Raw genomic sequence first — 11,377 nt, 5'->3', positions numbered from 1 at the left:
CTAAAAGTTTCACGTGTGCCTCGGACACGGGTCGGGTATAATAATAGCGGCATCGGGTCTCGGGTAATTTAAAATGAATGTGTTTTTACCGAACGGACCCGAGAAGACCCGAACTACTGTATCTCGTGTAAAATATATTAATTAATACAGTTGTATGCAAAGGTTTAGGAACCCCCTGACAATTTCCATGATTTTCATTTATAAATATTTGGGTGTTTGGATCAGCAATTCTAATTTGATCTATCAAATATCTGAAGGACACAGTAATATTTCATTAGTGAAATTAGGTTTATTGGATTAACAGGAAATGCGCAATATGCATCAAAAGGAAATTAGACAGGTGCATAAATTTGGGCACCCCAACAGAAAAATCACATCAATATTTGGTAGAGCCTCCTTTATCAGAAATAACAGCCTCTAGACGCTTCCTATAGCCTGTAATGAGTGTCTGGATGAACATATTTTGGACCATTCCTCCTTACAAAACATCTCCAGTTCAGTTAGGTTTGATGGTTGCCGAGCATGGACAGCCCGCTTCAAATCCCCCCACAGATGTTCAATGATATTCAGGTCTGGGATGGCCATTCCAGAACATTGTACTTGTTCCTCTGCATAAATGCCCGAGTACATTTTGAGCAGTGCCTTGTTGAAATATCCAGCCCCAGCATAACTTGAACTTTGACTGATTCCTCAACATTATTCTCAAGAATCTGCTGATTAGAGTGGAATCCATGCAACCCTCAACTTTAACCAGATTCCCAGTACCAGCACTGGCCACACAGCCCCACAGCATGATGGAACCTCCACCAAATGTTACTGTTGGTAGCAAGTGTTTTTCTTGGAATGCTGTTCTTTTGCCACCATGCATAACGCCCCTTGTTATGACAAAAAAACTCAATCTTTGTTTCATCACTCCACAGCACCTTATTCCAAAATGAAGCTGGCTTGTCCAAATGTGTGTTTGCATACCTCAAGGAACTCAGTTTGTGGCGTGTGTGCAGAAAAGTCTTCTTTCGCATCACTCTCCCATACAGCTTGTGCAAAGTGTGCTGAATTGATGAATGATGTACAATGACACCATCTGCAGCAAGTTGATGATGTAGGTAGTTGGAGGTGGTCTGTGGGCTGTTTTTGACCGTTCTCACCCTCCTTTGCCTTTGTCTCTCCAAAATTTTATGTGGCCTGCCACTTCTGGCCTTAACAAGAACTGTGACTGTGGTCTTCCATTTCCTCACTATGTTCCTCACAGTGGACACTGACAGCGTATCTCTGTGATAACTTTTTGTAGCCTTCCCCTAAACCATAATGTTGAAAAATCTTTGTTTTTCATTCATTTGAGGGTTGTTTTGAGGCCTCCATGTTGCCACTCTTCAGAAGAGTCAAATGCCCCTTTTCCACCAAAAAGAACCGGGTGCTGGTTCAGAGCTAGCACTTGTGCTGGTTCAAAGTTGGTTCCACTGGCGAACCTTCTAAGAACCGGTTTGTCTTTCCACCAGCTAGAGAGCCGTCACAGGGCCGAGTCTGACGTCACTGTATATGTGTCATGTGTGCCAGCAACGTTAGCGCAGCAGCGGCAAACACAAACACATCAACAATGGCGGATGTTGTTTTACTGTTAATGCTCATGGCATTGTGAACCTACATTAACATCCAAACACGGCGAATCCAATGTGTACGTGCAGCTCCATGTAATCTGTATAAACGGAGTTTGTAATCGAGAAAGTACATAACGTTATTTTATCATTAACACAGAAAAAAGTTAGCCTTAGCATGTAGCTACTTACTATCATGTGTGCTGATAATGTATCATATCGCGGTAAAGTAAAAGTGTATTAAACATTAGTATAGTGTAAGGTACATTATCAATGCGCTAACAGTAGCCCCGCCCACAGCTCCTGACACAAGCGGTTCTTAAGTCTAGACCAGCAACGTTTTGGTGCTATTTAAGAACCACTTTTCCTGGTTCAGAGCCGGTGCTTTGGCGGTCGAAACAGAAAGAACTGGTTCTAAATTAGGCTCTGGCTCCGAACCAGCACTCAAACTGCCTCGGTGGAAAAGGGGCAATAGAGAACAACAACTTGCAATTGGCCACCTTAAGTGTCATATTCTGCCTGCTCACTCGGCTGTGTACAGCCACTTACGGGGCGGCAGCCATCTTGGCTGTGGCACTTCCGGGTTAATACCTCTTTATACTCCGGCAGACTATTTAAGCACGCAGCCAGCGGACACTCTTTGCCAGATTGTCTCATCGTGTAATTATGTTACCGCTCGAGCATGCCTTTTGCTACCTGTAAGTTTCAGTTTTGTTTTGACCAATTTCGTGTCGGATTTCGGCCGGGTGTGTCCCAATTCGTGGATTTTTCCTTTTTTGCATACTTTTCAGCCCAGGCTCTGGATATCTTGTTTGGATTATTTTTGGATTATCTTCGCAGGACTAAAAGACCTTGTTTGGATTATTCATTTGTTTTTTCTTGAAATTTTTACTGTTCCTGGACTCGCCCTTCTTGATTTTTCTGTCAGGTTTGTTTTTTGTTTGTGGAGCCCTGTTATCTTGTGAGGAGCATTCCTGTTTTTGCCCTGTTTTTGCTGTTAGCCCTGTGACTGATATTCTGTCTTGCATGTTCCTGCTGTTATTACCGAACATTCTGCTAATTAAAACTATTTCATTGGAAGTCGTATGCGTACTGCATTTGGGTCCATTCCCCCCCACACCCTGACATTAAGTACCTTTTCTCATGATTGCATGCACCTGTCTATGAAGTTCAAGGCTTAATGAGTTCACCAAACCAATTGTGTGTTCCAATTAATCAGTGCTAAGTAGTTACAGGTATTCAAATCAACAAAATGCCAAGGGTGCCCAAATTTATGCACCTGTCTAATTTCGTTTTGATGCATATTGCACATTTTCTGTTAGTCCAATAAACCTCATTTCACTACTGAAATATTACTGTGTCCTTCAGTAATTTGATAAATCAAAATGAAATTGCTGATCAAAACACCTAAATATTTATAAATGAAAATCATGGAAATTGTCATGGGTTCCTAAACGTTTAATAATTAATTTTTTGTTATTAAGTAAACTTTACTGGTACCATTCCTCAAATCACAGATGCAGTTAAGTTAATAAAACTTAAATGGTTTAAGTGAATGTGAATCTGAATACTTCTAATATATTAGTAATTATGATTTAAATGACACTTGATACAATAAAGTTAAGATTACTTAATTGAATTAAGTTAACGAATTTACACAATTTAAGTAAACTTTTTTTTTTTTACAAATTACTTTTTACAGTGCTGCTAATGTGGCCTTATATACACTTCAGACATGCCCCCCCCTTTCCACTCCTGCCTTCTTGTTTACCAATCACAATTCTGCTTATGTACTAGGTCCAAAAGCTTCGAGAAATTCCCCATTATCTCCAAATAATCGTTATTCTTCTGACACATCTTACCACTTTCATTTCCCGTTATCTTTTATACAAGGAATTCTTTTAAACTCGTAGGCTCATTTTTACGTCATCATACAATAAACTTATAACTTGCGTTGTTTTCTACTTTTAATATTCTTTTTCTCTCTGAGTGTTTCTCTGGACACAGCCCTTATTTTGTCATGGGTACGTATGTTTTCTCTAAAACTTGGAAGCTAATGATTACCAACAATGTTTCCTATATGATTCTCTTTCTTTCCATTGTCCTTGTTTCTTTAGATAGCCTTCCTGTTGTTACCAGTTGCTTATTAACTGAATATACAGGCCCTGTGCATTTAAGCATGGTCTGTATATTCTGTAAGGTAATTCACTGTTTTTCCAGCTACAATTTCTCTATGGGTTGAGCAATTTCTGGGCAAAGTCAGCACTCCTATTCCTCCATTTGTTGTTGACCCTCTCAATGAAATCATGATTCTTTATACTAAAGATTTGGAGAGTCATGGGCTACTTATTGATTTTTCTGCTGCTGAGAGGGTTGATGTCTACCCAGGCTTCTACTTTCAATACAAGTTTTACAAACTCCTTCCTTCTCATCCTCATCCACAAGCACACAAGCAATTCAAGCTCCATGGCATGTTAACAGAAGAACTCTACATCCTGAGTGATGTATTGTTAAACCTTATTACATAAAGAAGAAATTATTTCGATAGATTAAATTTGATGTTCAGCATTGAGCCTTATCCCTATGTGTCTTTATTTTTCCATATACATGTCCATACCTGTGTTCCTCTGGGCTCCCTACAAACGTAATGGCCTGCTTATCGTATAATGTTTATAACTACCTTATATCTAGACCAACGAGCCTAGATTGAATGAGTGTTAGCATGGTGTTCTGTAGGCTACAATCCAAGGTCCAAAGGCTGGGGCACTAATTTTCAGAAGAATTCTCTAAGGGATTTGAACCTCTTTGGACCTGTCGAGATACAGGTGGATAAGCGAGAACCGAGTAAGAAGTTCTTGCCAGTAAACAAAACATGCCAAGATGTAACAGTTCCAGTAAACTGTTCCCTGTGTTCCTTACTTTTTTGTTAGTTGTAATTTTACTCCCTGCCATTAGAGGGCAATAGGGGTCATTATCAGGGAGATTTCTCCAGGTTAGGGGTAAAAGAAGGGAGGAAATGTGAGGGAAGATACCTGTTAGCTGGGAGTGTTTGCTCTCCTCATGCTTTGATTCTTGTACACCCTGGTTGAGGAACATTCATGTTCTATATCTCAATAGGATTTATGTATCTACTGGAGTTTGAGGACATCTCATCTGGCTCAAGATTTTGATTTGTGTTTCTCTTCAATTTGGGAATATATCTGAGCTCCCTTGCAAACTTCGGATAAACCGGTTATGGGTGAGCTACAAGATCATGCTCTTAACATCTATAATTGAGTGAAGAACCAAGGACATTTGTGGTAACTCAGGACTTTAATGTTGGGTGGACATTTATGAGCACTTGCTTTCAATGGTGAAAAGATTGATAATTCTGCTTTGTCAAAACATATATGGTGCACGAAACTGTATATTCTGATAACAAGGGAAATACAATGTTGATATGAGTGGTGATTGATCCCTCCTCATTTATTTGACTCCTTTAAAATTGTTACAAAGATACTTGGTTGATGTGAGGAGCAAGAGCCCACTCCCTAACCGAACAGCCATTCAAGAGTAACGGTAGTAACGTTCTTGCTACTTCATAGGATGTGGACATTATAGAGCAGGGGTCGGCAACCTTAAACACTCAAAGAGCCATTTGGACCTGTTTCCCACAGAAAAAAAAAAAAACAGGGAGCCACAAAACCCTTTTGACATCTAAAATGAAGATAACTGCATATATCATTTTTTACCTTTATGGAAAGTAGACGCTGGGTTGAAGGTTACTTTCAAATAAAATGTTCAATGTCTAATCGAGTCCTCTTTGTATTCATGACATCAAAATTTTAACTTGCCGGCTGCAGCAAACCGAAAATGTGTCTGCTTCTGTGTGTCGGATTTCACAAGTTGACAGTTATGACGCATATTTTACACGGTTTTTAATGTTACAAGAGCATCATAATCTTAGAATTTAGAATTACATTTTTAAAAAAAAACTAACTAACTAAAATAAAATAAATTAAATATTTATTTTCCAAATCTACAGGGGGCCGCAACAGAGGGATGAAAGAACCCTGTCATAGAGGCATCCTATAAGATAATTCACTGCATCCTTTTTTCCAATTAAAAGCATGTATCTTCTGTTTGACTTGCTGAAGCTCTAACTATGTTTACTTTGTACTCATCTATCTGCAAGATACTCTGTTTTTTTATGCTGGATCAGGGTTGCAAATGATTATTTTCCTGCACTGTGCATTTTGTGATAAACAGACTGGCATCAGTGTGCTCCTGTTTCTATCACATCTTGACCATTGCTTACCAGCATGCTGCATCTTCTAATATTATAGTGAATCATTTTTGGCATATTTTTGTGCTGCTAGTTCTTAGGATGTGGACATCATAGAGGCATCCAATAAGATAATTCACTGCAGCCTTTTTTTCCAAGTAAAGGCATGTCTCTTCTGTTTGACTTGCTGAACTTCTAACTGTGCTGTTTAGCTGTCACATGAAGTTGTGTGAAGTAGAGCATGCTATACATATAAGAAAAAAACTGATCAGGGGAGAGTCAATATGCTGCAGAGAGCTCTCTCTGGTGTTTAGAAGGGGGAGATTGTCACGAACAAATTACAGCTAGTGTCATAAACACTGACAACTAGACTCATGTGACAACTAGACTAATGTGGCATTTATATGCACATTCTCTAATTTAGAAAAATCTCTCATATCCATCATTTTCTACAACCCCTATTGCAAAAAAAATGAGACACTGTAAAATGTAAATAAAAACTATATGCAATATTTGGCAAATCTTATAAAAAGCAATTTTATTCAAAATAGAACATACATCACATCAAATGTTTAAAGTGAAGAAATGTACCACAGTACTCAGTCACTGTTTATTTTGTACTACACATAGTGGAAATGACATGTATAAAACATCTACACAAAACTGGATTAACAGTCATCAATCTACTGTTACCGTGGTTACCATTAACATAGATTAACAAGTAAAGAACAGAGTTTGGAAAGAAGACATTTTTAAAGGAAAATATATAAATCAGTATCAATTGTGAGTCAATCATCTGTGGAGAGAGAAATGTGCTAAAAATAAGGAGGTAAAAATAATCTATAAACATCTCAAACACATGGATGTGTATCTGCATAATCAGTGTGATATCTCTGTGTTGTGTGTAGATGCTAAATGATTTAACTTTGGATTGTAATTTATGTTAAAGTGTGAAGTAGCTGAGTGGATAAAAGGATGTGATTAATGACAGTTATTGTTATGAATCTTCTACATCTGAATATGAATGATTCAGCTCCCAAACTGCTGGAAATGTGGGACATGGTCTAATGCTTCACCACGAAAACTTATTTATCCTGAAAAAGAGGAAAGACAGAGAAGAGATTCGATGTAACAAACATCAACAACATAAACACACACACAAACAAAATATTTAGTATTATACATTTCAGTAGAGTAAAGACACAGTAAGTCAGAAACTCACTGTAGTGTCTCCAGTTTACTGTGTGGATCCTTCAACAGATCAGAGAGCAGCTTCACTCCCGATTCTCCTGGATTATTATAATACAGATCCAGTTCTCTCAGGTGTGATGAGTTTGACCTCAGCGCTGAAGCCAGAGCAGCACAACCTTCATCTGTAATACTGCAGTCTCGCATCCTGCAAGAAAGGAAACCGTCTCACACTCAACACACTCAGTGTTTTTATTGAAAACATGAATTACACCTTATATACAGTACATTTATTCTCCATCTCTCACACACAAAAAAACAGAGGACAGAACTGAATGATGTAGAGTTTATTAAAACTGTGTGTGAATGTGTGTGTGTGTTCTCTCAGACTGTAGGAGTTTGAGCTGAGAACTGAGTACAGAACTGTACAGCTTTCCTCGGTCAGATTACACTGTAACAGACTGGAAAAGCAATGATAAAGTGTTTGATTTATTTCTCTGATAGTGAATTGAGCTGTTTCCATCAGTGAGAAATAAAATGTCTATCTGAACACAAGGTTCTAATGTCAGGATAAAAATATAAAAGGAACTGTGTAACCTTTAATCTTTGTAATTTGTAATCTGTGTAATCTTTGACTGCTCTTGGACAGATCCATGTGTCTCAGTTCATATGACATGATGTATTTAACTTTCTGAAAGAAGATAACAGAGGTCACAAGACAAAGAAGACAACAGAGGAACAAACACATCTCTTTATTTCATAAAGTATGTTCAGCAGCTCTGGGGAAAGTTCTGCTGGAGAACATTTACACATTTGCACACTGTCCTTTACTGCTTCATTACAGTATGTTCAATGTGTAGATCTGTGTATATTGTACACACTTTTACTTTCTGTTACAAACATTTTCAGGAAACAGGAACAGAAACGGGTCTATAAAATGGTACCAGCTCCATGAGGACAGATAACACCAGAGAAATTAATTTGCTGACAGAAGATTTAGAGCACACTGAGAGCTATTTATGTTTATGTTATGTTTCTGGAGGATAAAAGCTGGTTTATTAATGACACCTGTTTGTTATGACATCTTTTTTAAATGCTGTTCAACACAATAGTATGACTAGAGTATTAGTATGTTATTAAATGTGTGTGTAATGTACACTGATCTGCACACTGTGAAAATAAATGTACTTTGGTTCTGATGTGAGAAGTGATGTAGATCTTTCAGTATTTTCACAGAGACGGTAAAACTGTTGGTGGTCATGTTTTTTTTCCCTACAATTACAAATGTCACCTCACAAAACTGTGTTTTTATATGGGTTTTTGCTAAATCTGGACCTTATTCTAATAACCTTCACACACAGAGACACATCACATAATACCCTCAACACACAGATAAAATAAATAAATCTCAACATTAGAAATTCACACCACACAGAAAACACATCACTTTTGACCCTGTTTATGCTCTTTGGATTATTGCTTCTTCAGATGTGATGTGTTCTGCTCATGGACTGTTTGGTACTGTTATTTCAAACTGTGCCTGTTTTTTACCCTGCCTGTTGTCTCATTTCACTGTGTACTGCAACAGCTATATATGGTTGAAATGACAATAAAAGCTTCTTGACTTGACTTATTTTCATTCCCTTCAACACATTCACACCTAATCCTGTAAACTGTTTCCAGATTTTGGTCTTCATGTGCTGTTATATTAATAAGTCACAATAAGTCCCATTTCCTTTTATAGAGTTTTAATATCACTAAATACAAATGCTCTGTGCTGTGCAGCATTTGCATTGATTGTAAATGATCTGTAACTAAGTTTCAGTTCTGATCACATTTTCATTCTTGTTCTTCTTGAACTGAGTGCAGCTTTTGATTCTGTAGACCAGGATATACTTCTAAACAGATCTGAACACTGGGTAGGTCTCTCAGGACCAGTACTAAACTGGTTCAGATCATGCTTGTGTGGTAGACAGTTTTAAGGTAAATTGTAAAAGTCACTCATAAAGACAATATGATATTTCATTTGGAGTTCCATAAAGATCTGTTTTAGGAGCCTTGCTTTTCTCCCTCTACACATCTCTTGTTCAACTCATTCAAAAACATGAAATCAGTTTTTATAGTTATGTAGATAACGCACAAGTTTATACATTAGTGTCACTGTGTAATCAAGAGCTAATTAACAAACTTATTCCATGCTTGAATGAATTATCTAACTGGATGTCACAGAACTTTCTACAGTTAAACCAGGATAAAATTGAGATATTATTTGTAGGAGATAAAGAAATAGAGAATACTTATTGAAAAATTAGCTAGAATACAGGTTAGAAATCTGGGTATAATAGTCGACTCTGACCTCAGCTTTGTTCCTCACATCAATAATATCTCTAAAGTCACATTTTATCATTTGAGGAACACTGAAACAAGTTTGTCCATTTTAATGTAAAGAAGATAAAGAAAAACTTTTTCTACATACATTCATTCCAAGTAGATTAGATTAATGTAACACTCTCTTTTATGTATTTCACAAAAAAACTGTTATCCATTGCAGTTAGTACAAAATACTGCTGCTCAGTTTCTAATAGAACTAAAAGAGAGACTATATGACTCCTATTGTACAGGAACTGTACTGGTTACCTGTGACATCCACAATCAATTTAATGTAATCTCAAATATTTACTTATCATCAACAAATGCTGACTTCTTTAAGGTGAATTTTAATAAGAAGAAGCTTCAGTCGAACTGCTGTTAGTGTCGCTGCTCCCAGGATGTGGATCTCACTCAGTGTATATCCATCAGTTACCTTCATTAAATACATTTACAAAGCAGCTTAAATGTGGTGTGTGTGTGTGTGTGTGTGTGTGTGTGTGTGGCTTTGTGTGTACCTCAGTATCTCCAGTGTACAGTGTGGATTCTTCAGTCCATCAGAGAGCAGCTTCACTCCTGAATCCTGCAGATCATTGTAACTCAGGTCTGGTTCTCTCAGACTGGAGAAGTCTGAGCTGAGAAGTGAGGACAGAACTCTACAGCTTTACTCTGTCAGATTACAGAGAAACAGATTTGAAGAGAAATGATGAAATATCAGAAGTACAGTCCGAAGACATGTATGGTAGGTTGATTGGCATCTCTGGAAAATTGGCTGTAGTGTGTGATTGCATGAGTGAATGAGAGTGTGTGTGCCCTGCAATGGGTTGGCACTCCGTCCAGGGTGTATCCTGCCTTGATGCCCGATGATGCCTGAGATAGGCACAGGCTCCCGTGACCCAAGGTAGTTCAGATAAGCGGTAGAAAATGAGCGAGAGTGAGAGTGATCTCAAACACCATAATCCAGCTAAAGTTGAAGATGTAACAGAAAGTGTGTTTCTGTCACACACACACACACACACACACACAAATCAAAGGACAGAACACTCCAGGAATAGCTGTTACCACCCACCAATACTGAGGCCATCATCAGCCTTGTGTTATGTTCCAAAAAATTCTTGGAATAATTCTCATTATAATCAACAACAACAAGGTTGTTCACACTGGACATCATGTTGTGACAGTTGTGACAGAGAATGTTTTCAGATGTTATTTTGTCTCCACTACAATGGCATGTTACATTGTTTTAATCAGTTAACTTACTTTAGTCAGACATTTGTTAAAAAAACAATCATTTGATCATCAATGTTTGTGGACTAATGGATTGATTGATTGACGGATGTGTTTACTGTTTAGAGTATAAAGAGAGAGCAAGGGATGCACAAGTGTTATAGGTTTTATGAGATTTTCCAGTACATTGTTTGCAATACACTAGTGATAAAAGTGAACCTCATTAGCACATTTTAAAGGATAAAATCCATGCTTTAACACGGAGATCATGCGAGAGAGATAATTAAAATAAACCAACAGATTGGAATTAATGAAATTATTGCAAAAATAACTGAGCAATGGTTCAAAAGTGATAAAAACAGGAGCACACTGATGGCAGTCTATTTATCACAGAATGCACATTGCAGGGGAATAAAAATCATTAGGAACCCTGATCCAGCAGAAAAACAGAGTCTCTTGCAAATAGATGAGTATAATGTATATATGCAGTAGCAGATAAGTTTGTGTACTACCTCGTGCAAACTTTAAGAAAAAATAGGCGATTTAGAATGTATCTGACTGACTGCTATGAGGTTACAGACGTAATTGGTGAATTCCACTCCACACAACTTCATGTGACAGCTAAACAGCAAAGTTAGACCTTCAGCAAGTCAAACAGAAGAGACATGCTTTTACTTGGAAAAAAGGCTGCAGTGAAATATCTTATTGCATGCCGCTATGACGTCCACATCCTAAGAAC

Source organism: Tachysurus vachellii, chromosome 2 (genome assembly GCF_030014155.1).
Source record: "Tachysurus vachellii isolate PV-2020 chromosome 2, HZAU_Pvac_v1, whole genome shotgun sequence".
In the NCBI taxonomy this organism is placed as follows: Eukaryota; Metazoa; Chordata; class Actinopteri; order Siluriformes; family Bagridae; genus Tachysurus; species Tachysurus vachellii.
The sequence above is the reverse complement of the archived record's forward strand: the minus strand, read 5'-3'. Positions refer to the sequence as shown.